This window comes from Carassius carassius, chromosome 2, assembly GCF_963082965.1.
Source record: "Carassius carassius chromosome 2, fCarCar2.1, whole genome shotgun sequence".
Taxonomy (NCBI): Eukaryota; Metazoa; Chordata; class Actinopteri; order Cypriniformes; family Cyprinidae; genus Carassius; species Carassius carassius.
In genome coordinates, this window is record NC_081756.1 from 41,470,146 (window position 1) to 41,497,650 (window position 27,505).

The 27,505-nt window shown below is 46.2% G+C and overlaps 1 protein-coding gene and 1 pseudogene across 1 annotated transcript in view; both read left to right on the forward strand.

Moving 5' to 3' along the window:
* Window positions 1–27,505, forward strand: part of LOC132109802 (microtubule-associated tyrosine carboxypeptidase-like) — a 383,617-nt gene that overhangs the window by 89,756 nt on the left and 266,356 nt on the right. The gene's annotated exons all lie outside the window — the stretch shown is intronic.
* LOC132099041 (beta-1,3-galactosyltransferase 2-like) lies at window positions 1,531–3,312 on the forward strand (annotated as a pseudogene).

Genomic DNA, 27,505 nt, shown 5'->3' on the forward strand with positions numbered 1-27,505 from the left:
GTTTGTTTAAAGAATACTGTTGTCACTACTGCAAACTCCCATATATACAAATAATTATTGTAAAAATACAATTTCCCAGCATCCAGTGGGCCCCTCCCAAGTGTAGGCATGTGGATTAATGTGCCCCTGATTATTAGCAAGGATGCAAACTAGTCAGCTTTCACCAAAATTGCTGCTGTAAATTCAAATTAGACCTTATGTGTTCAGTTTTTAAAAACTCTTGCTACTTCATTCTTCAGTACTTTGACAAAAAAAGTGATTTTAAAATAATAGTGATATAATAGTGATTTTAGTAAAAAATAAAAGTAAACTATATTATAGAGTGGAAATGGTAAATGAGTAAATGAGCAATCCTCTGCAGCCATCTACTGGTTATAGTGGGAATATCATGATATTTTAATTTTAATTTTGTTTATTTTCCACTAGGTGGCAGAAATCTTCCCCTTAAGGATGGGACATTTTTCATTAATTATCTCTACAAGTATTTTTTTTTTAATACATTTATTTTATTTTTTTACACATTTTATTGGATTTTATTTCAAAGCCTTTAAAATACAGAATAGTATTTTGCATTTCACATACATATATCTAAAATACAGCCCATCTCTGTTAGCATATGACTTTTATTCTTTTACCTTTTGTGCCAAAGGATTTGTGTATCACCCATACTGTTATGTCTTGCCATGTTCCTGTTTCCTCTTACTCTGTCTCCCTCTTCAAGTCTTATAGATTAATTTCACATTCTCTTTTCCCAGCTGTTTCTCATCTTCCCTGACTACCTTGTTTGCACTCTGCCCACCTGTTCCCTTTTTCCCTCTGATTATTCCTCTATTTCTCCCTCTGCTTTTGCTGCCTCCTTTGTCAGATTCTCACTTGAGTTTTTTCTCGCACGAAGCAGACTACTATCCTATCAGAATCCGTTCAAGTCCTGTCCTGTCTTGTCCTGTTGAGACCTGCCTGTTAACCCTTCCTGTTCTGTTTATCACCCTCACCTTTGTATTCTGTCCAGTTTGTTTGCCTGATGCCGAGAGAGCACGGTCTGCCCGTTACCCGCGTCCCCTCTGAGGTACCCGCGGCCTGTCGCCGCTATATCTACAGCCCCAGACTGGTGCCAAAGAGTTTTTTTTCCAAGTTATCTGCTGATTTTTCTGTTTTGTTTTTTATCGCCCTCTCTGCAGATTGCTTATCTGCCTTATTCTCTCAGAAGAACATTTGAGTTTAAATTAAAGTCTCTATTTTCTGTTGAACCGTATTTGGGTCCTCACTTACCCTCTCTAACACATACAGCATCCAGCTCTCTTTGTGTTAAGCTACAGTATAGTATTATGAACTATGATAAAATATACATGTAATTGGATGAATATAGGTGTGTCTTTTGAAACACCAGTTCCGGATTAGCATATTTATTTTTGTCTTTGATAACCATAATAGAATGCCAGATTATAATGTTTTCAGTGTAACCATGGTATCACAAATGAAAAAAACAATCACGATCAACCTGAGAGACATGTTTTTAACATGTCCATGCACATAGTACTAATAGGCAGTAGAATTTATTCTGCTTTCAAAATCTCTTAGCATGGCCTCATTAATCACTCATTAATCATTCATTTTTAATCACTATACTAACTTACTGGAAAATCATATGCTAGTTTCTAGGTCAATGACTGGCTTAGTGAAATGCAGAGGATCTTCACTCATGTTTGAGGCGTATGTCATATAAAGGTCACTGTTGTTTCCTTGTTGAGGCAGTAAAGGGGTGGGACAGGTTATGAAAAAAAAAAAGAAAAAAGGTTTGACTCACTGTGTATTTCACAATCACCATGTGTGTTTGTCATACAATGGTAGTGCTTGATAATGCGTATGAAATTCTGTTAACAGCGGAAATGTGGAAGACTAAAAAACAAAGGTAAAGTACCAATGCTTCTGTTTTCATTTGTATAATAAAGTTACTACCCACTTTGTATGAATTTTAGTGTTTAGTTAATGATGATTCAATTTGTAAAGTCTTTTTAGAAGTGGCATACAGATTTAGATAAGTCCAATTTGTTTCTATCCATCTTGTGCATGAAAATTGTTTATGCTTTTATTGGAACTGTTGTACTTTGACATTTATACCTTGTACAGCACCACAGTGTGTAGTAATAATAACAAACGTTTATTTAGCTGAATGCATCAATACATGACATGACAAAAGACAGGTCAAACATTTTTTCTCTTTTTAGTCAACACCAGTCAAAAAGTGTATGCAGATCTCTTCGTTCATGTGTCATATTCACGGTTTTCCTGGTCCTGTTCCTGTGCTACTACATCGTCCCCATTGAATTCTCAGCATCTTGGGCTTTAACAGTTGGATTATTTCTTCCAGAGAAATTTCCAAGTCAAGCAATCAACTTTTCACTGAAAAGAGTGTCGGCAATGTCTGTGGAATCATGGAAGACCCTGGAACCATATTATGTGGCTTACCCATACAAGTATAATTTAGTTTTGAATGAACCAGAGAAGTGCCAGAAGGAGAATCCATTTATTGTATTAATTGTACCAGTAAATCCAAGCAATACAGCTGCTCGGGATGCCATTCGTTCAACTTGGGGATCACAGAAGTTAGTTGGGAACAAGACTGTGAGCACATTATTTATGTTGGGTCTACCTACTTCAGAAGAAAGAGAAACTATTCAAAAATATTTGCTACAGGAAAGTGCAAAGTATCGTGACCTTATACAAAGTGATTTCTGGGACAGTTACAAAAATCTCACAATTAAGACCATGGTAATACTAGAATGGTTGGCTGGTTACTGTCAGTATGCCTCCTACGCAATGAAAGTTGATTCAGATGTGTTTCTCAATATTGAAAACTTAGTGAATATGCTTCTTTCTGCACCAAAGCACAACTATATGTCTGGACTTGTGGCTAGGAGAGGAATAGTACAGAGAGACCCCCATTCTAAATGGTATATTCCAAAAGCTGTTTATGACCAACCTTTATATCCACCTTACACTCTGGGCTTGGGATATGTTTTCTCTTTGGACTTGCCAGTGAAACTTGTTAAAACAGCACAACTTATCAAAGCGGTTTACATAGAGGATGTATTTCTAGGTCTGTGTATGACACATTTAGGGATCGCTCTAACTGATCCACCTGATGGAAACTTGTTCAGTGTCTTTCCTGTAGAATACAACCGCTGCCGCTATTCAAAAATCATCGCCACAACAACACGAAGCCTGAGAGACCAAGTGGAGTTTTGGAAGGATTTACAGAGACCTGGTCCATATTGTCAAAAACAAACAGGTCACATGACTTGGCATTTATAAAGCTTTAAATGGCTACTGTCACACCACTTGACTCATTGTGTTGTTTTCTTCCTCCCCGCGTGTGCCGTGTACCCTTTTAATAAGTCAATCCTTGCACCTCTGTTTTCCCAATCATCCTTTGTTTAAAGCCCTAGTCCATTCAGTTCATATTTGTTGGAGATAATACGTCTACCCGTGTGTGTCCTGTGCTCCTGTTGGCCCTGTGTATTCCCTTGAAGGTTAAAGTATTATTTTTTGGGGGCATCCCTGGTTTCCTCATTCATTGCTATATGTAGTGAGACAGGATCTATGACCAAAACAGTTACCTCCATTTGTCTACCCTCCTTTTTGTTTCCTCCATTTTTTTTCTCAGTGCTTTTTTTCCATTGTTCTATGGATCCCTCCTTTACCCCTGAATTCAAAGCACGCATACTTCAAAAGCTTCATCAAAAAATGTCATGGAGCTTTTATCCAAAGGGATTTACAGTGTTATTACAGGGACCTACAATGCCCTGGATTAACCGGGAGAAAAGAGCCTTGCTCAAGGAGATACTGGTGGTTTTGGACCAGCAACCTTCTGCTCACCATTTCAGTGGTTTAGCCCACTACAACAGTCATAAATCTACAACCAAAAAATGCATGTAATTGTAAACATGAAATTTGGCAAGACATGGAAAGCTGAAAACGAGATGTACAATTTTTCACTCTGTATAAATGTTTTACATTTAGTCATGCTCATGAAAAGCAGGCACACAATTGTTTGGAACAGACACGGCGGCAGCCAGGTTGTCCTGCACATGTTCCTCTGCTCTTGCTTTAAAGGTCCCATGACATGAAATTTTCACTTTCTGAGGTTTTTTAACATTAATATGAGTTCCCCTAGCCTGTATATGGTCCCCAAGTTTCTAGAAATTTTAATCGGTGTAAATCAAGATTTTGCTATCTTTCTCTGCCTTTGAGAAAATGGAAGCTCAACTGGGCTGATCTTGAATCTCCTCCTTGTGACGTTATAAGGAGAAATGTTACCTCCCCTTTCTCTGCTTTGCCCGCCCAAATATTTACATATAATTCAGTCGCAATGTCAGCACAGGCGTTACAAACAGACTTTTAGGATATGAATTCGATAGCACCGCCACAAACAGTGAGTAACAGTGTTCATTAATGCCTGATCTGTGATCAGTGATTTCTGATGTGTAGCTATGTGTAATTTATTTATGCTTCTTTTACTAAAATGTCATTTTTAAGGAAAAAAAAGTAATATAATTATTGGTTGGCAGAAGTGTTGGGGTGGGAAAAAGATGCAATTCATTATGGGGTAATTGTCACAAGGTGACGATCTTTAGGGGCGGAACCAAAATTCGGGAAGTTTGGTTCCGCCCGGAAGCGTTTCCGCCCGGACCGGAAAAACAGAACACCGGAACTTCCGGTAGCGCCGTAAGAAGGAAAATCAGGGAATTCGATGCACCTGTGCCTAGTTAGGGACAGCGGTTGGTGATTGGAGGATACGCTGGACAAGGCAGTACTTAAGGCCAAGTTATTTCCCAGTCTGGGAAGCTCTTTTTGGTGTGTGTGAAGCACTGGGTTGTGCCCGTCTTGGTACGCTGCTGGTAGCTGTCTAACTCTCTCTCTCCCTCAGGCTGGAATTGTATGATTGTGAAGACATCGCGAACCTTAAAGGTTGAGAAGTGAACAGATTATACGGCGAACTGAGACGACGTGAAAAAGGGGATTGGAAGTGGCATTGATGTGAGTACTAAGAGCCAGTCGAAAGTGCCCTGTATATTGACCTGGCGTTGTGTAGATCTCTCCAGGAGGAGGAGGGCGGCCCTACCCCTAATATAGTGTGGTGGGAGAGCCGAAGGAATACTTATTGAAGTAGTCACAACGACGACATCACTAGCTAGGCCGCATATTCCATCGCCAGATCCGAACCAAGCGAAGTGAAGGAAGACGGGTGTCCTTTCCGTACACTGAGTGTGGTGGGTGAGTCTTCGTGCTGTGAAAACCTATAATTTTGACGTGGTGTTGTATATTGCTGTGGGCTGCTGTGTATTGCCGTGTGTCCTGTCAGATAAACCCCCGCCTTCACGCACTTCGGCGTGGGAGGACAAGGAGATTGCTGGTCCTAGCCTAGTTCAGTACAGTATATGTTGTGAGCGTGCTTCAGATCTCCGGAGATAGCACGGTACGCTGTGTCCAGCCCAGAGGTGAAAGCCATCCAAAGCAGAGTAACTGTGTTTTGTGTCCAAGTTGATACCTGTGGAGAGGAAAGGAAAGAGAGTGAGTAACACAAGGAGAAACAGAGGAAACCTGTACTTACAGTACGTTGTGTTCAGCCCAGAGGTGAGAGCCATTCAAAGCAAACTAACGGTGCTATTGTGCCCAAGTTGATATCTGTGGAGAGAAAAGGAGAGAGAGGGAATAACACGAGGAGGAATAGAGCGAACCCTGTACTTACAGTACGCTGTGTCCAGCCCAGAGGTGAGAGCCATTTAAAGCAAACTAACTGTGCTATTGTGCCCAAGTTGATACCTGTGGAGAGAGAAGGAGAGAGAGGTGAATAACACGAGGAGGAATAGAGCGAACCCTGTACTTACAGTACGCCGTGTCCAGCCCAGAGGTGAGAGCCATTCAAAGCAAACTAACTGTGCTATTGTGCCCAAGTTGATACCTGTGGAGAGAAAAGGAGAGAGAGAGTGAATAACACGAGGAGGAATAGAGCGAACCCTGTACTTACAGTACGCTGCGTCCAGCCCAGAGGTGAGAGCCATTCAAAGCAAACTAACTGTGCTATTGTGCCCAAGTTGAGACCTGTGGAGAGAAAAGGAGAGAGAGAGTGAATAACACGAGGAGGAATAGAGCGAACCCTGTACTTACAGTACGCTGTGTCCAGCCCAGAGGTGAGAGCCATTCAAAGCAAACTAACTGGGCTATTGTGCCCAAGTTGATACCTGTGGAGAGAAAAGGAGAGAGAGAGCGAATAACACGAGGAGGAATAGAGCGAACCCTGTACTTACAGTACGCTGTGTCCAGCCCAGAGGTGAGAGCCATTCAAAGCAAACTAACTGTGCTATTGTGCCCAAGTTGATACCTGTGGAGAGGAAAGGAGAGAGAGTGGGTAACACGAGGAGAGACTGAGGAAACCTGTACTTACGCCGCTGCCTGTGGAGAAAGAGAAAGCGAGTGAGCACCCAAGGAACGAACTGTGTGAACCAGTACTTATTGTGAGCTGTAATCAGCGAAGAGGTGAGAGCAAAACCAAGCTGAACTAACTGTGCCTGTGTGTCCCAGCCGTTGCCTGTGGAGAAAGAGAAAGAGCGTGAGCACCCAAGGAACGAACTGTGTGAATCAGTACTTACTGTGAGCTGTAATCAGCGAAGAGCCGTTGCCTGTGGAGGAAGAGAAAGAGAGTGGGCACCTCGAGAACGAACTGTGTGAACCAGTACTTACCGTGAGCTGTATTCAGCGAAGAGGAGGAAGAAGGAGGGCGCTACGGATACCTAAGACTCAGGCCGGGGCCCGAGCCCCACGCCCCGGATCCCCGTGGCCCCCTTGCTCCCTGACCTCTTCCCGGCTATAGCCCATCTGGAGGGCCGAGTCAGAGTTTAGTTTTAATTGCCCTTTCCCTATTCCCCAAGCTATTTTTAAATATTTAAATAAAGATTGTTTTATCACTTACTTGTTCTCGTGTTGTTTGGCCATTGGGTCGGGTTTGGGGACCTCCTCGAGGTGGAAGTTGAGAAGGGGTGTGGCTTAGTTAAAGCATAGCCAGCCCCTGGGTGTGACAGATTTTGGCGTAGTCGGCAGGATTTCCACCTCGAGTTGAGTAACCAAGGTCGTCCAATGACCGACAACGCGGGGCTTTCAGCCCAACCCCGTGCCATGCCCGTTTTTATGGGGAGCCCCTGGATTCAAAAATATGGGGGGACAGAATCCGAGGTACGATTGTCTGAATGGAAGGCTCAACTAGAGTACTTGGCCGACCTACAGGGCCTTAGTGCAGCCCAGCGGCTTCAATTTGTGTTAAACTCCCTGGATGGAGAAGCGCGGCGAGAGGTGCATGCCGCCCCCGAAGCCGTTAGAGCCAACGCCCAAACCGTGTTCCAGTTCCTCACTGAACAGTATGGTGACCACACCCCCGTAGCTGTCCTTCGCTCCCAGTTCTTCAATTGTAAGCAGGGCCCCCGCCAACCGATTAGAGCTTTCGCCCTGAGGTTGCGAGAGCGATTCGCCCGACTACAGACCCGTCGGGACCACGGGTTGGGAGATGGAGAGACTCTATTGCGGGACCAGTTTCTTCTGGGGTTGAAGGAGGGTCCGGTGAGACAGAGCCTACGTATCCAGTTTCGAAGGGACCCGGGTCTTACGTTCGAAGATCTGAAGAAAGAGGCACTGGCCCTGGAAGGTGATGAGACTGAGGTGAGTGGTTCCCCAGTGTGTGCGGTTGTCAGTGAAGTAGCACCAGCACAACCCGGAGGCCCTGACTGGAAGCAAGCACTGAAGGCTGAACTTTTGAAAGATGTCCGCGATCAGATGTCTGAACTGTCTAAAGCCCTCGTAGGAGAATTGCGCCAAGGACGGGCGCGGGAGGAACCACGGCCGGCGCCCCGAGACCGAGTGTACTCAGAGGGAGGCCGAGAGCCGTTCAGGCGCCCGAACCACTTTAACCGGCCCCGTTTCGAATGGGACGAGCAAGGGCGACCCATCTGCAACCGCTGTGGCAAACCAGGTCACTATAGCCGTCAGTGTGGGCCCCGCAGGGCGTCAGAAGGGGGTTTTTAGGTCGGCCGGCCACTGTGGGTCGTGTGGCCGGGACCCCTCGAGAAGACCCTGGAAGAGGATATGGCTCTAGGAGCCAGATGATTGGGCGTAGCCCCGTGGCGAAGGTGAGAGTGTGCGGCAAGGAGATTCAATGCCTGGTAGACACAGGCTCCCAAGTGACGTTGTTTGCTGAGAGTTTATCCGAAGAAGTGTTTGGGAAACAAGGGGCACCAGGGGCGGAGGCCCCCTGGCTTACTCTGAAGGGCGCAAACGGCCTCGACATCCCATATATTGGCTACCGATTGACGGACCTAGAGGTTCACGGAGTGATGGTCCCCCAGAAAGGTGTGATTATCGTGCAAGACCATTGTCTGGGTGCACATCGAGCCCTGTTGGGCATGAATGTCCTCGCTGATTGCTGGGAAGAGCTATTTCGGGCTAGGCCCGTATCGAAGATACCACCTGCAGAGAGGCCCAAGTGGGAGTGTGTGGTAGCTGACTGTCGAAGGGTGCAAATGAGCCAAGTCCGCAGGGAACAGGAAGAGGTAGGAAGAGTGATGTGTCGTTTTGCTTTGTCTGTCCCCGCAAAAAGTGAGGCTGTTGTGTGGGCGCGAGTACCGCCCCGAAGAGCGGGCCCAGAAGAGTGGGTGCTGGTGGAGCCCCATGTGGATTGTCCACAAGTGGAAGTGGCACGAGGACTATCGACGGTCCGGCGGGGGAGAGTCCCCGTGAGGATACGGAATGTACATCCATACGCGGTGCAACTACATCGGCACCAACGATTAGCCCGTCTGACAACGGTTACATCCCACCAAGTAAGGGAAGAGAGGGATATTAGTTTTCGTCAGGTGTGCCCCACTGTCATCGAGGTGGCCCTGACACAAGTAGACACCCCATGGGGTGGTATGGAGAGGAGTGTGCCGAGCCACCTGGCGGGTGAGTCGTTACAAGGGGAGGATTTAGAGCAAGCACAGACACAGAAGTTACAGGCCCTCCTTCGGAGATGGCAGCATGTGTTCGCCACCCACGATGAAGACTACGGATGCACCCAGGTGGTACAACATCATATACCTACCGGGGATGCAGGGCCCAGCCGGGAGAGGTATCGCCCAATTCCGCCCACTTTGTATACCGAGGTACGTACACTCCTGCAAGGCATGCTGAAGCAAGGAGTTGTTAGGGAAAGCAGCAGCCCGTGGGCGGCCCCCATAGTGCTGGTGCAAAAGAAGACGGGGGCTTGGAGATTCTGCGTGGACTACCGTAAGCTGAACCTCGTGACTAAGAAAGACGCTTTCCCTTTGCCACGGATCGAAGATTCGCTTGCCAGCCTCACGCAGTCGGCATGGTACTCTACCCTAGATTTGGCCAGTGGCTACTGGCAGGTGCAGGTGGCCGAAGCAGACCGGGAGAAGACTGCCTTTACAACCCCGTTTGGACTATTTGAATGGGACCGGATGCCTTTCGGGCTCTGTAACGCTCCGGCCACCTTCCAGCGGCTGATGCAGCGGTGCTTGGGAGGTCAGTTAATGGAGTCAGTATTAGTTTACCTGGATGATGTGATTGTCTACTCCCCAGATTTTGATTCACACCTGAGGCACCTCGAGGAAGTCTTTCGGGCCATGGAGAAGTACGGATTGAAACTACAGCCCAATAAGTGTCACTTACTACGGAGAGAAGTCAACTTTCTGGGCCACGTGGTCAGTGCGGCTGGAGTGTCCGTAGATCCTGGAAAGGTATCGGCCGTGAAGGACTGGAAGGCCCCGAGGACAGTGAGGCAAGTGCGATCCTTTTTAGGATTTGTGGGATACTATAGGCGTTTCATAAAGGACTTTTCAAAAATTGCTAAACCCCTTAATCAGTTGCTGGTTGGCACAGGTCGTAACCGGGGCCGGGGGTCGCCCAACGTAGACTGGGATGCAAATTGTGAGTCGGCGTTCCAGACATTGAAGCAGGAGCTGCTACAGGCCCCTATCTTGGCATACGCAGATTTCACAAAACCATTCCTTTTGTATACAGATGCCAGCAATCTCGGGCTGGGAGCGGTGTTGGCTCAACGGCAGGACGGAGTTGAGAGGGTCATCGCGTACGCCAGCCGGAGCCTCCACCCAGCCGAGAGGAACGATGCGAACTATAGTTCTTTCAAATTGGAGCTGCTGGCGTTGAAGTGGGCCCTAAGTGAGAAATTTAAAGACTACCTCTGGGGTGCCAAGGTGACGATCATTACAGACAATAACCCATTAGTACACTTGCAGACGGCGAAGCTGGGAGCCGTGGAGCAGCGGTGGGTGGCCCAACTGGCCAACTTTGACTATCAACTACAGTACCGACCAGGGCGTGAACACACGAACGCGGACGTCCTCTCAAGGCTGCCCGAAGCGGAAAGCCCCGGAGGGGCCAACCCGGAGGAGGGCTATATGGTAGGAGCAGTAGAGGCACCAGGCAGCAGACAAGAGGCCGTGCCTGAGAACTGGGGATGGGATCCCCGTCGGTGGAGGGAGAGACAGGCCAGGGATCAAGATGTGCGGCTGGTAAGAGAATGGCTGGAACAGGGCCGACGGCTGACGCCAGCGGAGAGGTTAGCCCAGACGGATACTGGGAGGAGGCTGCTGGGGCAATGGGACAGGCTGGAGCTGAGAGATGGCGTTTTGTGCAGAAGGGTCAGTGACCCGAAGTTGGGCGAAGAAGTACGCCAGATCGTGGTACCCGCAGATGAGGTAACGGCTTTAGTTTCGGCGTACCACAACCAGTTGGGGCATCAGGGACAGGAGAGGACCGTGTCCCTGCTTAGGAGATTCTTCTTTTGGCCCGGGCTAGAGGCATCGGTGCACGCCCTAATTCAAGCTTGCCCGAGATGCATATTGTTTAAGTCCAGACGGGAGGTCCGAGCGCCAATGGTACCCATCCATGCGAAGGCCCCCCTTCATATCATGGCTATGGACTTCTTGACACTGGGCCGACCACGAGATCGCTACCAGAACATCTTGGTAATAACGGATTTGTTCACAAAGTACGCTTGGGCTATCCCCACCCTCGACCAGACTGCAACCACCACCGCTACAGTTTTATGGCGGGCCGTCTTCCAGACGTTCGGATGCCCGGAGTTTCTGCACTCCGATCAAGGAGCCAACTTTGAGTCCAGGGTAATTAGAGAACTATGCCAGTTGTACGGTTGCACGAAAACTCACACCACTTCGTATCATCCTCAGGGGAACGGCGGCTGTGAGAGATTCAATCAGACCCTATTGGGGCTGCTGGGGACCTTGGACCAACAACGGCAGGACGATTGGGTGAGTGCCTTGCCAAACCTCCTACAGGCCTATAACAACAGTATACATAGTACTACGGGTTACGCTCCCACTTACCTGATGTTTGGCAGACACATACGAATGCCTACTGACCTGGTCCTAGGAGTGATAGCCGACCAAGAGGAAGCAAGTGTAACGGAGTGGGTGGGGCGCCATCACCAGCGCTTGCATTTCGCCTACGAGCAGGTGTCGAAAAGGATACAGACGGCAGGAGAGAAAAGTAAGCGGTTGTATGATCGGACTGCTAGAGAAGCCCCTCTACTGCCAGGAGAGAGGGTGTTGGTGAGAGATAATCGGCGGCAGGGGAAGGGGAAACTGAGTGACCGTTGGGAGGCCACCCCTTATGTAGTCTGCCGGCAGCAGAGGCCGGGGCAGCCGGTCTATACCATCCGGCCAGAAGGGAAGTCAGGCCCCGACCGTGTGGTGCACCGGAACATGATTCGCCCATGCCCTAACTACCCTGAAGCCGTGGACGAAGTCCCCACGGAACCTGTACCAGCGGCCCCCTGGATTGAAGGTTGGGCTGTGGTACCAGGGAGACCCGTGGTGGCACCACCCCCGATCGCCCCGAGAGAACCAGAAGCAGCCCCTGAACAAGCTGAGCCCGATTCACCAGTGAGACGATCCCAGCGAGAGAACCGAGGCCGACCCCCTGCCCGCTATGGGGAGTGGACAGCCCGAGGACGTTCTAGGGACTAGAACGGATTGGCGGGGGAGGATGTCACAAGGTGACGATCTTTAGGGGCGGAACCAAAATTCGGGAAGTTTGGTTCCGCCCGGAAGCGTTTCCGCCCGGACCGGAAAAACAGAACACCGGAACTTCCGGTAGCGCCGTAAGAAGGAAAATCAGGGAATTCGATGCACCTGTGCCTAGTTAGGGACAGCGGTTGGTGATTGGAGGATACGCTGGACAAGGCAGTACTTAAGGCCAAGTTATTTCCCAGTCTGGGAAGCTCTTTTTGGTGTGTGTGAAGCACTGGGTTGTGCCCGTCTTGGTACGCTGCTGGTAGCTGTCTAACTCTCTCTCTCCCTCAGGCTGGAATTGTATGATTGTGAAGACATCGCGAACCTTAAAGGTTGAGAAGTGAACAGATTATACGGCGAACTGAGACGACGTGAAAAAGGGGATTGGAAGTGGCATTGATGTGAGTACTAAGAGCCAGTCGAAAGTGCCCTGTATATTGACCTGGCGTTGTGTAGATCTCTCCAGGAGGAGGAGGGCGGCCCTACCCCTAATATAGTGTGGTGGGAGAGCCGAAGGAATACTTATTGAAGTAGTCACAACGACGACATCACTAGCTAGGCCGCATATTCCATCGCCAGATCCGAACCAAGCGAAGTGAAGGAAGACGGGTGTCCTTTCCGTACACTGAGTGTGGTGGGTGAGTCTTCGTGCTGTGAAAACCTATAATTTTGACGTGGTGTTGTATATTGCTGTGGGCTGCTGTGTATTGCCGTGTGTCCTGTCAGATAAACCCCCGCCTTCACGCACTTCGGCGTGGGAGGACAAGGAGATTGCTGGTCCTAGCCTAGTTCAGTACAGTATATGTTGTGAGCGTGCTTCAGATCTCCGGAGATAGCACGGTACGCTGTGTCCAGCCCAGAGGTGAAAGCCATCCAAAGCAGAGTAACTGTGTTTTGTGTCCAAGTTGATACCTGTGGAGAGGAAAGGAAAGAGAGTGAGTAACACAAGGAGAAACAGAGGAAACCTGTACTTACAGTACGTTGTGTTCAGCCCAGAGGTGAGAGCCATTCAAAGCAAACTAACGGTGCTATTGTGCCCAAGTTGATATCTGTGGAGAGAAAAGGAGAGAGAGGGAATAACACGAGGAGGAATAGAGCGAACCCTGTACTTACAGTACGCTGTGTCCAGCCCAGAGGTGAGAGCCATTTAAAGCAAACTAACTGTGCTATTGTGCCCAAGTTGATACCTGTGGAGAGAGAAGGAGAGAGAGGTGAATAACACGAGGAGGAATAGAGCGAACCCTGTACTTACAGTACGCCGTGTCCAGCCCAGAGGTGAGAGCCATTCAAAGCAAACTAACTGTGCTATTGTGCCCAAGTTGATACCTGTGGAGAGAAAAGGAGAGAGAGAGTGAATAACACGAGGAGGAATAGAGCGAACCCTGTACTTACAGTACGCTGCGTCCAGCCCAGAGGTGAGAGCCATTCAAAGCAAACTAACTGTGCTATTGTGCCCAAGTTGAGACCTGTGGAGAGAAAAGGAGAGAGAGAGTGAATAACACGAGGAGGAATAGAGCGAACCCTGTACTTACAGTACGCTGTGTCCAGCCCAGAGGTGAGAGCCATTCAAAGCAAACTAACTGGGCTATTGTGCCCAAGTTGATACCTGTGGAGAGAAAAGGAGAGAGAGAGCGAATAACACGAGGAGGAATAGAGCGAACCCTGTACTTACAGTACGCTGTGTCCAGCCCAGAGGTGAGAGCCATTCAAAGCAAACTAACTGTGCTATTGTGCCCAAGTTGATACCTGTGGAGAGGAAAGGAGAGAGAGTGGGTAACACGAGGAGAGACTGAGGAAACCTGTACTTACGCCGCTGCCTGTGGAGAAAGAGAAAGCGAGTGAGCACCCAAGGAACGAACTGTGTGAACCAGTACTTATTGTGAGCTGTAATCAGCGAAGAGGTGAGAGCAAAACCAAGCTGAACTAACTGTGCCTGTGTGTCCCAGCCGTTGCCTGTGGAGAAAGAGAAAGAGCGTGAGCACCCAAGGAACGAACTGTGTGAATCAGTACTTACTGTGAGCTGTAATCAGCGAAGAGCCGTTGCCTGTGGAGGAAGAGAAAGAGAGTGGGCACCTCGAGAACGAACTGTGTGAACCAGTACTTACCGTGAGCTGTATTCAGCGAAGAGGAGGAAGAAGGAGGGCGCTACGGATACCTAAGACTCAGGCCGGGGCCCGAGCCCCACGCCCCGGATCCCCGTGGCCCCCTTGCTCCCTGACCTCTTCCCGGCTATAGCCCATCTGGAGGGCCGAGTCAGAGTTTAGTTTTAATTGCCCTTTCCCTATTCCCCAAGCTATTTTTAAATATTTAAATAAAGATTGTTTTATCACTTACTTGTTCTCGTGTTGTTTGGCCATTGGGTCGGGTTTGGGGACCTCCTCGAGGTGGAAGTTGAGAAGGGGTGTGGCTTAGTTAAAGCATAGCCAGCCCCTGGGTGTGACATAATCTTAATTTTAAATGCTTAATTTTACTTAAAATTAAGATTACCCCATAATGAATTGCATCTTTGTCCCACCCCAACACTTCTACCAACCAATAATTATATTACTTTTTTCCTTAAAAATGACATTTTAGTAAAAGAAGCATAAATAAATTACACATAAAATGTATTTTCGATGCTTCAAAAAATTCTAACTGACCCTCTGATGTCACATGGACTACTTTGATGATGTTTTTCTTACCTTTCTGGACATGGACAGTAGACCGTACACACAGCTTCAATGGAGGGACTGAGAGCTCTCGGACTAAATCTAAAATATTTTAAACTGTGTTCTGAAGATAAACGGAGGTCTCACTGGTTTGGAATGACATGAGGATGAGTTATTAATTACAGAATTTAGAATTTTGACATCTGTTCCTCACAAGCTAGTTCTCTTGTGCCATTTGTTATTGTATTGGCCATCATATACTATCATATACTTTATGTATAACTTTGTTTTACGATTGATGCAAACAAATGCATATGTTGTATAAACCGATCATATTTTGATTATGAACAAAAAGTATGTAAAAGTGTTGTTTAACTAAAATTTTTGGGCATAACGTTAATAGTAAACAAGTAACTAACAATTTCCTGTTTACCTCCCTTTGTAGGCTATAACTGAGCACCTTACAATGAGGATGACCATCAATCTTAATATTTGTTATTTTTTAGGCAAATCAGATTACTAATGGGTTTATAAGGCTGTTGTACAGGAAATGTCTTTTCTTGTGTGTATGTGTTTTTTACAAGTAAATTTAAGTTGAAAAGGGAAAGGTTTTTTTTTTTTTTTTTTTTTTTTTTTTTTTTTTACAGGTACAAGCTTGTCTGTGAGTCTGACACTTGATGAAGGGTAAATTTTGCATTTATGTACTAAATAAAGAATATAAACCATATCTTATTAAGATAACCCAACATTTGAATGACTTAATTTTTCCCCCTACATTTCTATTATTAGACAGCTGTGTTCGATCAGTGTCGGGTCATATGTTGGAAGATGTAGCAGCGAGGAAATGATTTTGCTGAGATTGGAGCTGCACATCCACCGGTCAGTGTGGTTTTGCCTATTAAATGTGTAGTTCAGCCAAAGAATTTTGTCATTAATTACTCAAATCCATGTCATTCCACACCTTTTAGTTCACTTTTGTTCATCTTCAGAACACAAATGAAAATATTTTTGATGAAAACGTACTCGGTTACTAATGTAACCTCGGTTCTCTCTAGAAGAGGGAACGAGTACTGCATCTTAGCTAAGACGCTACGGGAAAAGTCTCTCTTCACGATACACTGAAGCAAAAAATTATCCTTAATTTTGAATTATTGTAAAGCGCATTTGCAGCAGCACACTGCCATAGGCGAGACGGCTCGCTCGCTCATTGGCTGCTCTGCGGCAACTGCATAAGCCTATCGAGCGCAGGCTGATGCAACATCAGACCAATGAGGGCGCTCGCGCCCTCCATGCCACTTCCCGCCGAAACGAGTGTGGCCTAGCCCTATAAAGGGAGCTCGAAAAGGCTGACTCACCTGATTTATTTCATCGCCGAAGCGAACCAGAGTAAATCGTACGCACGGCAGAGAACGCAGTACTCGTTCCCTCTTCTAGAGAGAACCGAGGTTACATTAGTAACCGAGTACGTTCTCTTACGAGAGTTCTCTCGTACTGCATCTTAGCTAAGGCGCTACGGGAACCCAATGTAAAACGCTGTGCGTGCAGAGATCACACACCAATAATCCTGGAAGCGATGCCCAGGATTTACAGTGCACAATCACCAGAGGGACTCACAGAGAGTCCTAGAACAGGAGGGGGAAACCCTCCGTCCCATATCCAGCAGCGTCCGTAGACGCGGCAATATGACATCACATAATCAAAGCAAGGCCTGACCAATGTGGGAATGTGGGTCTTACGCAATACTGCCCAAATAACAGTCGGCAGCACATCGCGCTCGCGATCTCAGAGTTCCAATCAGGACACTGATTCAACTATACCGACAACAGCTTTGCTTGCAGAGCGGGAACCTCTAGGTTATAGAACCTGATAAATGTAGACGGCGAGGCCCATCCTGCCGCCATACATATGTCCTGAAAGGAAACCCCACTAGTCCACGCCCACGATGAGGCGACGCCTCTTGTGGAGTGTGCTCTGACACCCAGTGGGCACTGAAGGCCCCTGGAAGTGTAAGCTAACGCTATAGCTTCAACTATCCATCTGGATAGGCTCTGTTTCGAAACAGCCATTCCCTTGGAACGTCCACTGAACGAGACAAACAGCTGCTCAGTCTGTCTGAAGACAGCAGAGCGAGACACATAAGTTCTTAAAACCCTAACAGGGCAAAGAAGACTTGAGTCTCCATCCTCTTCTGACACCGACAGGGCGGACAGGGAAATAACCTGAGCCCGAAACGGTGTGTTGAGGGATTTCGGCACATAACCATGCCTAGGTTTGAGTATAACTCTTGAGTCATTAGGCCCAAACTCCAAGCACGTCGGGCTCACTGAGAGCGCGTGCAGGTCACCCACACGCTTCACTGAAGCGAGAGCCAACAGGAACACTGTCTTGAATGACAGATGTTTGAGGCTAACTGTTCGGATAGGCTCGAAAGGGGAATCTTTCATGGCCTCCAGAACCGTCGAGAGGTCCCATACAGGGACTGACGGAGGTCTGGGAGGATTCAGCCTCCTTGCTCCTCTAAGGAAGCGGATGACCAAATCGTTCCTTCCTATTGACTGACCGAGTGTTGTCTCAGAAAACGTTGCGATAGCCGCCACGTAAACTTTGAGCATGGAGGGGGCTCTGCCCTTATCCAACAGCTCCTGTAGGAAGGAGAGAACCTCCGTCACCTCACAACTAAGGGGTGAACGTCCCCGAGCTGTGCACCAGCTGGAGAATACTGACCACTTCGAGGCATATAGCCGTCGAGTCGATGGAGCTCTAGCCTGAGTGATAGTATTTAGCACTCCCACTGAGAGATCAGCGGGTAACCGTTGAGCGCCCACACATGGAGGGACCACAACTCCGGTTGAGGGTGCCAAATCGAGCCCCTGGCCTGCGAGAGGAGGTCCCTCCTCAACGGCACTGGCCACGGGGCAGTGTCTGCTAACTGCATCAAATCTGGAAACCATGGTTGGTTCTTCCAAAGTGGTGCTACAAGCAGTACTGAGCATCTTGTTTCCCTCACCTGTTCTATCACCTGCGGAAGGAGGGAGACGGTGGGAAAAGCATAGAGCGGGCAGCACGGGCACCTTTGTGACAGCACGCTTTCGTTCTTGGAAAAGAACGCGGGGCAGTGAGCGTTTTCGTGGGACGCGAAGAGGTCCACTTCCGCCCTGCCAAATCTCTCCCACAGCAGCTGGACTGTCTGTGGGTGTAGAGACCATTCGCCCGTGGGAATGTTGCTTCTGGACAGTCTGTCTGGACCCAGATTCTGTAACCCAGGCACATGAACTGCTCTCAGCGAGCACAAGTTGCGCTGAGCCCAAACCAGGAGTCGTTCCGCCAACCTGTACAGGTTTCGGGACCTGAGACCGCCCTGGCGATTTATGTAGGACACCACAGACATGTTGTCCGAACAGACTAAGACGTGGTGGCCCTTGATTCGGGGACAAAATCGCGTCAGCGCGTTCTCCACTGCCAGCATTTCCAGACAGTTGATATGTTGGAGCTTTTCCCGTTCTGACCACAGGCCAAAGAACGGTCTGCCCTCGAGCAGCGCTCCCCATCCCGAAGTGGAGGCGTCCGTCGACACCACTTTCACTTTCAAGGAAGTCCCCAGGCTTACACCTGATTGGTACCAGTCGTTCGCTGTCCAGGGTTTCAAGGCTGTGACACAGCTCTGATTGACCTTGAGACGCAACTGACCGGATATCCACGCTCTGCGCGGTACTCGCGCTTTCAGCCAGAACTGCAAGGGGCGCATGCAGAGCAGGCCCAACTGAAGAACTGGTGATGCTGAGGCAATGAGACCTAGCATCTTCTGAAATTCTCTGAGCGAGAAGGTCGCGCCGCAGCGGAGAGAGCTCGCTACGCGCTGAATGCCCAACGCGCGCTGTGGCGACAGCTGTGCCGTCACGGAGCGTGAGTCCAGAGCTATACCCAAAAACAGTATCGTCTGACTGGGGTTCAGCAAACTCTTCGTCCAGTTGACACTGAGACCGAGTTTCTCGAGGTGATCGAGTAAAATGGCCCTGTGTTCAACAAGCTCTGATCGTGATTGAGCCAGAATCAGCCAGTCGTCCAAATAGTTCAGCACTCGCATGCCTCTGAGTCTGAGAGGAGCGAGCGCTGCGTCCATGCACCTCGTAAACGTACGAGGACCCATGGACAAGCCGAACGGCAGGACTGTATACTGGTATGTCTGGCCCTCGAAGGCGAATCTCAAGTATCGCCTGTGACGTGACGCTATCTGTATTTGAAAATACGCGTCCTTCAGATCTATCGACATGAACCAGTCTCCTCTGCGAATATGCGCGAGGAGTTTCCTGGTTGTAAGCATTTTGAAACTGCGTTTCACCAATGCCTTGTTCAGCTGTCTTAGATCCAGTATGGGTCTGAAACCCCCGTCTTTCTTGGGCACTAGAAAGTATCTGCTGTACAGCCCCCCTTCGCTTTGAGCTTGAGATACAGGCTCCACAGCCCCTTTGCTCAACAGTTTTGATATTTCGGCTCGAAGTAGGTGTGCTACTTCTGTTTTGACCGTAGTTTCGACGCGCGCTAAAAAGCGCGGAGGGCGTCGAAAAAACTGTAGCGAGTAGCCTCTCTTTATAATGTCTAGCACCCAATCCGAAACCCCTGGAAGCGCTGACCATGCGTCTGCATGAATGGCTAAGGGTTGGATGCGAAGCGCGCTCTGTTGGCTGGGCAACGGCAGCGCTTCGATGTGCTGTAACATGGGCGTTATGCCTGTGACATTTGAGGTGGGGAGCGCACTGATCACACTGGGCAGATCGCTCGTCCTCGACCCCGCCACGGTGCTTAACCGAGTGAGGGAGGGCTGAGCGGGTCCAGTGGGACTCGTGCTGTCTGTGAGTAAATGTGGGCTGTAAGCGTGCACATTTACTGCTTTCGACTCGCTGTCTGCCTGGGCAGAACGAACGTACAAGGGTTTCGTTTTTACAGAAACCACATGCCGTATGTGACATAGTGTTTGTGGGCACTGAGGAGTGGGCACGTTTACTATGTAGTGAAGTGCTTGAATGCTTGCAACGCTTTCTGGTCCTCGACGAATCTCTCAACGAACTCGTTGACAGAAGATCCGAAGAGGCCAGTGAGAGTCAGCGGGGCGTCGAGGAACGCAGTGCATTCAGACTCTGCCATGTCTGATAGCGTCATATATAGCGTGATAGCATGGCCATGGTGTGTAGTGCAGACGCAGCCTGCCCAGCAGCAGAAAAGATCCGCGCAAGCAGAGATGACGTCATGTTGCAGGCTTTAGATGGCAACACCGCTTTCGTCCGCCGTCCAGCAGAGGGCGGGCAAAGGTGCGTCGCTATCGCCTGTTCCACCGGCGGAAGTGACTGGTAGCCTCTGTTTTTAGCATCATCCAGCGTGGAGAATGCTGGTGAAACAGATGAATGAGTTCGCGCTGAGTATGGAGCGTTCCAAGCCTTTGCCACCACTTCGTGAAGCTCAGGAAGAAATGGGGCGGGCTTTGAGTTCGGGGACGTACGCTCATCCGGAAGAAAGCTACCATCCAGCCGGGAACGAGAGGGGGGCGCTGGTGCAGACCACTCGAGGCCGAGACTCGTCGCGGCCAGCGTGAGCACTCGCATCAGCTCCTTCTCGATGTCAGCTCGTCTGCCGGGCTTCTGAGCAGAAAGCGCGAGATCCCCGGAGCTCGACCAGCCTTCACTGCCCGAAGCTAGCAGAGAACACGTGTCCTCTTCCCCCGACGCGACCCTGAGATCTACTTCCTCGGAAGACGCAGCGGCAGACAGCGGGCGCTGACCATCGGGAAGTGATGCAGGGGAGGCCGGTGAAGCAGGGCGAACCGGCGAGCTCGGTTGAGCTGGAGACGCTTCCGGAATCCGCTGGGAGCGGCGCTTTTTACGGCGCTGCAGCGCAGCGGGGAATGCAGGCTCGGAGAAAAATGCCAAGCGAGTCCTCAGAGTCACCATTGGCAACAGCTCGCAGTGAGGGCAGCTGCCGTCAGTGAGCGCGAGCACTGCATGATCCTCACCCAGGCAGGAGACACAGATGACGTGACGGTCTCCCTCGCTGAGCGGGGCTCTGCACGAGCCGCAAGAGGGCATCTTTAAAAAGACGCAGCTCTTTTACGAGTGTGTGTCGCAGGGCGAACACACACACGAAGATACGCAAAAAAGGATATAGGCACCGGAACACGCAGCAGGAACGGCAGTGGAAGGCGGCTTCAGGAATGGCTCGTCCCGCTGAGATGCTATCTGACGACGCTTGCTTCCTTTCGTGATCCAACGATGCGTGAGCTTCGCTGAAGAGATGAAAAATCAGGTGAGTCAGCCTTTTCGAGCTCCCTTTATAGGGCTTCCACACCTGTTTCGGCGGGAAGTGGCATGGAGGGCGCGAGCGCCCTCATTGGTCTGATGTTGCATCAACCTGCGCTCGATAGGCTTATGCAGTTGCCGCAGAGCAGCCAATGAGCGAGCGAGCCGTCTCGCCTATGGCAGTGTGCTGCTGCAAATGCGCTTTACAATAATTCAAAATTAAGGATAATTTTTTGCTTCAGTGTATCGTGAAAGAGACTTTTCCCGTAGCGTCTTAGCTAAGACGCAGTACGAGAGAACTCTCGTAAGAGAACCGAGGGCTTTCTGTTCCCCTATTGGCAGCAATGCAACTAACAACTAACACTTTTTCACAAACAAAGCACTCACGTTGCTTCATAAAATTGATGTTAAACCACAGGAGTCACATGGATTACTTTAATGATGTATTTCTACCGTTCTTGACCTCAAATGTTGTAATTGTGTTGCTGCCAATGGAGTGTCAGAAAGCCCTCAGATTTCATCAAAAATATTTGTGTTCCCAAGATGAACGAAGGTCTTATGGATTTGAAATTTTATGAGGGTGAACAATTGAGGACAGAATAAAATTTTTGGTTGAACATACGTACCCTTTATAACATTGTATGTGTATTCACACAGTTTTTGTTTTGTCTGCTTCCACCTCATCGCTTACATGTATAGTTGTCAGAAAGCCAAACCTCTATTACACTTCAACAAAAATCTACCCTGCCACTGTCGCCGTCCTATTTGCTGCTATTTATTAACTTGGTGAAATGTTTGCTGCTATAGTGCTTGTAAAGGACGGTCACATTAAACAACTGCATATTTTCATTTGTTTATTGTCTCAATCAGCTTGCATAACATATTTGCATCGATTTTAAACTGACTTTGAGTACATTGTTACATTCCTATTACGCACTGTAACAATGTTCGTAACTCAGGAAGAAGGAGGCGGGAACCGGCGAATGTTCAATTAAAACCAAGAATAAAATAAACACAAAACTCCCTCGTGGATGACTGCCGCGCACAAACAAAAACCAAAACGCAAAATAAAACCCAGGCCTGGTCCTCTCTCATACTTCGCTGTCATAACTCCTCCCTTTTATCCTTCCGGAGCTCCTCTATGGGACTCGAGACTGGTGAGTGGTGCAGGTGTCGCTCATCTCCAATAAATCCACCTTCTTCACTCCGTTCCCACGGCTCTCTGCCCCGTCCCACTCATCATATACCCCCATCGCCCCCCAAGTTTTTGTGTAAAAACTTTTGAACTTAAGTTGAAACAGCAAATATTGTAAAGTCAAAAGAACTTGAATAAAGCAATTCAGCACTAGGCAAGGTTTAACTTAGTGAGTTTAAATGACTTTTAACTTAAAATTTTAAGGCAGCCACAAAACTTTAGTTTTTTTTTTTTTTAGCATCTTTTTTAGCATTATTATATTCATTCATTACACACAGACTGATAAATTTCAAATGTTTATTTCTTTTAATTTTGATGATTACTAAGGAAAATCCCAAATTCAGTATCTCCGAAAATTAGAATATTACTTAAGACCAATACAAAGAAAGGAGTTTTAGAAATCTTGGCCAACTGAAAAGTATGAACATGAAAAGTATGAGAATGTACAGCACTCAATACTTAGTTGGGGCTCCTTTTGCCTGAATTACTGCAGCAATGTGGTGTGGCATGGAGTCGATCAATCTGTGGCACTGCTCAGGTGTTATGAGAGCCCAGGTTGCTCTGATAGTGGCCTTCAGCTCTTCTGCATTGTTGGGTCTAGCATATTGCATCTTCCTCTTTACAATACCCCATAGTTTTTCTATGGGGTTAAGGTCAGGCGAGTTTGCTGGCCAATTAAGAACAGGGATACCATGGTCCTTAAACCAGGTACTGGTAGCTTTGGCACTGTGTGCAGGTGCCAAGTCCTGTTGGAAAATGAAATCCGCATCTCCATAAAGTTGCTCAGCAGCAGGAAGCATGAAGTGCTCTAAAACTTCCTGGTATACGGCTGTGTTGACCTTGGACCTCAGAAAACACACTGGACCAACACCAGCAGATGATATGGCACCTCAAACCATCACTGACTGTGGAAACTTTACACTGGACCTCAAGCAATGTGGATTGTGTGCCTCTACTCTCTTCTTCCAGACTCTGGGATCCTGATTTCCAAAGGAAATGTAAAATTTACTTTCATCAGAGAACATAACTTTGGACCTCGGTTTTTGAAGCAGCAGTCCAGTCCTTTTTTCTTTAGCCCAGGCGAGACGCTTCTGACACTGTATGTTGTTCAAGAGTGGCTTGACACAAGGAATGCGACAGCTGAAACCCATGTCTTGCATACATCTGTGTGTAGAGGTTCTTGAAGCACTAACTCCAGCTGCAGTCCACTCTTTGTGAATCTCCCCCACATTTTTGAATGGGTTTTGTTTCACAATCCTCTCCAGGATGCGGTTATCCCTATTGCCTGTAAACTTTTTTTTCGTCGTAGGGTTCCTACTGGAAGCTGATTTCTTACAAAACACACTCACAAAACAATTCACTACACAGGCAAAACCTCTGTAAAATGTATTTAATTTATTAATATTGCATTTTTATACTACTACAACTGCTAATAACTTTTATATGAAAGGGTCACAATTCAATGAAATTGTGTATAACTGTTCATTAGTAGTTACTTCATAGTTATTTTTCTTGAACCCTAAATAGTAGATAATTAATAGTAGTTCTTCAGTAGGTATGACAGAATTCATTAGTTATTGATTAGCTAAATGTTACTTTAACACAATCATGAAATTGTATTACATACTGATTAGTTAACACATCTTCTTTAGTAGTTAACAGTAGTGAGTTAAGTGTTAATGAAAAATTACCTGTTAGTTCTTCAATAAATCCTTATTAGTTATGTAATAAGTAAGAAACAGTATTCTAAAGTGTTACCCACGTTTTTATAAACGGATAAATTCCAATAGCTAACTATTAAGAATTCAATTGTAGAGCTCTGTAATTAGATTTCTTACTAGTGAGAATTTAATTAGAGAGCTCTTTAATTGCATTTTGACTAGTAAGAACTGAATTAGAGAGCTCTTGTCACAGTGTCTGGTCTGTGTTTCCCTGGGTGTCCACTAGTGTTCTCACTTCCCAATAGTCACCCCACTGCAGGCACTACATTTCCCACAAAGCCTTGTCCTTTCATCACTGTTAACTGCACATCTGTTATTGCACTCAGCAGTCTCCACTTTATTCGTTTTCACCTGTCCATATATACAAGTCTCATTCTTTTTTCTTGGAGTCCTTATTTTCCGTCACCCGGCTTTCTCACTTTCCCTGTGTTTTTCTTGGTTCTTGTTTCCTTGTTTTGGACTGATTTATGGTTATGACCTCTTGTCTGTCTTTGGATATTGGATATTGTCTCCAATACGCATTAATCCACATATGACTTAAGCTGTTAACTTTTTTAATGTGGCTGACACTCAAACAAACCAATATCCCGGAGTAATTCATTTACTCAAACAGTACACTGACTGAACTGCTGTGTTATCTGGCTCGGCTCGGTGTTCATCTTCAGTTCTCTCTTCACAGCAGTTCAGTCAGTGTACTGTTTGAGTGCATGAACTACTCCGGGATATTGGTTTGTTTGAACTCAGAGGGAGTGTCAGCCACATTAAAAAACTTAACAGCTTAAGTCATTTGTGGATTTATGCGTATTGGAGATGCGAACCGTTTAAAATGATTCAGTTCGATTTGGTGAACTGTTTCAAAAATATCCGGTTACATTGAATGATTCGTTTGCGAATCGGATATCGTTTGGATATCACAAGCTGCTTTGTTTTGAACTCTCTCTCTCAACAGACATGGAAGAGAAGACAATGCTGAATAAAGTCATAGTTTTTGCTATTTTTGGACCAAAATGTATTTTTGATGCTTCAAAAAATTCTAACTGACCCTCTGATGTCACATGGACTACTTTGATGATGTTTTTCTTACCTTTCTGGACATGGACAGTAGACCATACACACAGTTTCAATGGAGGGACTGAGAGCTCTCGGACTAAATTGAAAATACCTTAAACTGTGTTCCAAAAATAAACAGAGGTCTTACAGATTTGGAACAACATGAGGGTAAGTTATTAATGACATAATTTTGCTATTTGGGGGAACTGACCCTTTAAAGAGCTCTGCAATTGTAATCCTACTAGTAAGAATTTAATTGCAGAACTCTCTAATTCACTTGTTACTAGAAATAATGTAATTTCAGACATCTCTAATTCAATTAGAGAGCTCTATAATCATAATTGTTACCAGTAAATACTTAATTACTTAGCTCTCTTAGAAGGCAATTGCAGAGCTCTGTAATTGTAATTGTATCTAGTAAAAATGTATTTACAGAGCTCTCTTATTGGTATTTTTAGTTAGAATTAAATTAAAGAGCTCTCTAATTAAATTGTTACTAGTATAAATGCAATTACGATGAGTAACGTTGAACAAATTAAGCTAAAAGGGCTTGCCATGCTCTGTGGACATGTAGTAATGCCATATGAGTCAGTCTCTTCTGAGTGACAGAGTTACGAAGCCAAGTTTTCTGACATCAGAGCATTAATTGGTGTCCTGCTTAACACCACAATCTTGTTCATAGATTCAAGATAGGAAGATCTTTCATGCTCTCTAAATTTTTCCACAGCCTTTCGCCAGTTTCTAAAACCTCCTTTCACAAATGTTGTGTCAGCTCTTGTACGGTCCTCAATTAATTAGCTTCTTTGCAACAGCAGAGAAACATGTAAAGCACAATGCTTTATCCGTTTCTTTCACATAATGAAGCCATTTTCACCACTGAAACCAGCCTGAGTTGAATGATCCTGCAAAGCTTTCAGTCCCAAAACGTCTGGATGGAAAGTTAACATAATTTGGCTGAAAAGGGTCCACAAGTAGGCCAAGGCTGACAGCGGTTTTAGCAGCTCCATCTGCTGGCGCTGTAACCGCGGAGGCGGGTTTGACATTAGCAGACTGGACAACAGGACCAACGTTGACAGAGTTGCCAATAGTAAAGCTGGAGTTGGTGGTAGCTAATTCATCCTCCACGCTCGTCCTTGAAACATTAATATTTTTAGGGTTTTTAAAAAAACTTTTTTTGTCTTTTGCGACATGCTTAAATTCACACATTGCTTCGTGTGTCTAACTGTCCATCGAGGTAATCTTAGTTACGCATTATAATCGGCAACAACAAATCTAATTGGTTAATAATACACATCTTGATTTGAATAACTTAAAACTCAAACATAACCAAAATATTTACATAGTCAAATCCCAAATATTCCGATATAAATATAAATATATATATTTTATAAATATTATATATTTTATTTCTTATTTTTATTCCGAACAGTTAAACAGTTGCCTACATAAAAAAAAAAACTTCATCATTATTGATGTTGCGGTCATAAAACTTCCTCAGTTCAAAAGACTAAAGGTGAACAGTTCATTTCTGCTGCACTAACATTATTAAACAGAATTGCAAAAACAATAGCAGTTTCCAAAGTTGCACCTTTTCCCCTTATTCGCTATCCTTTATAGTATATGGCATATAGTTCACTGCATGAGAAAGCAGTGAATGAAACTGAATTAACAATTTCAAACTGCAAATATTGTGTTATTTATTTATTAAATTATTTATTTATTTATTTATTCCTATTTCATTAGACGAGAGCCTAACAGTGTATTATTGAGTGGTGAGTGTTAATTAAAACTATTCCTGAACATTAAACTTGATTTATTACATTTCATTAATATAGTTAAATCTGAGTTCAACTAAAGTCTCTCCAGCCAAAGTAATATCTCTGAAGACAGTGGTCCAGAGAGTGCACACAGCCCTCAGATGGACTTTGAGAAAAAAAAAACGCTCACTCACTTAATGTACTTTTACATAATCACTTATTTCACCTTTCTCTATAAAGGCTAAAACTAAATACATGGCTTTTATGGAATATCTGTCCTGTTTATGGGACAGTTTTTCAGCCCAAATTATATATAAATTTACACACAGATTACATAATGATTATCATCATGACATTAAGTGGCCTTGGTAACTTCTGTGCAGTAAACTGGGAATTGCTATCATAGCTAAGTTAGAACAAATTTTCGATTTTTGGAAGTTCGATTTTCATATTGAGAGCATTTAAAGTAGTGTTTACCTAACTTTTATCATAAAGCCCAATGCGAACGATTGTCATAGTAACTACCATCTGTCGAAATAACTGACGAACAGCAAAATATGTGAAATTTCATTTGTTTACATGTGTTCAACTGTCCCATATTGACGTGACGCCTTACTATAATTAGTAACTACATGTACATGAGTATATTCTGTAGTTGTACTCGATATTAAAGCTCGTCTGAAACATTTTTTAAGTGAAATGACATCTTTATATGCCCGACTGGACAAGTTAGCTTGGTTCAAATT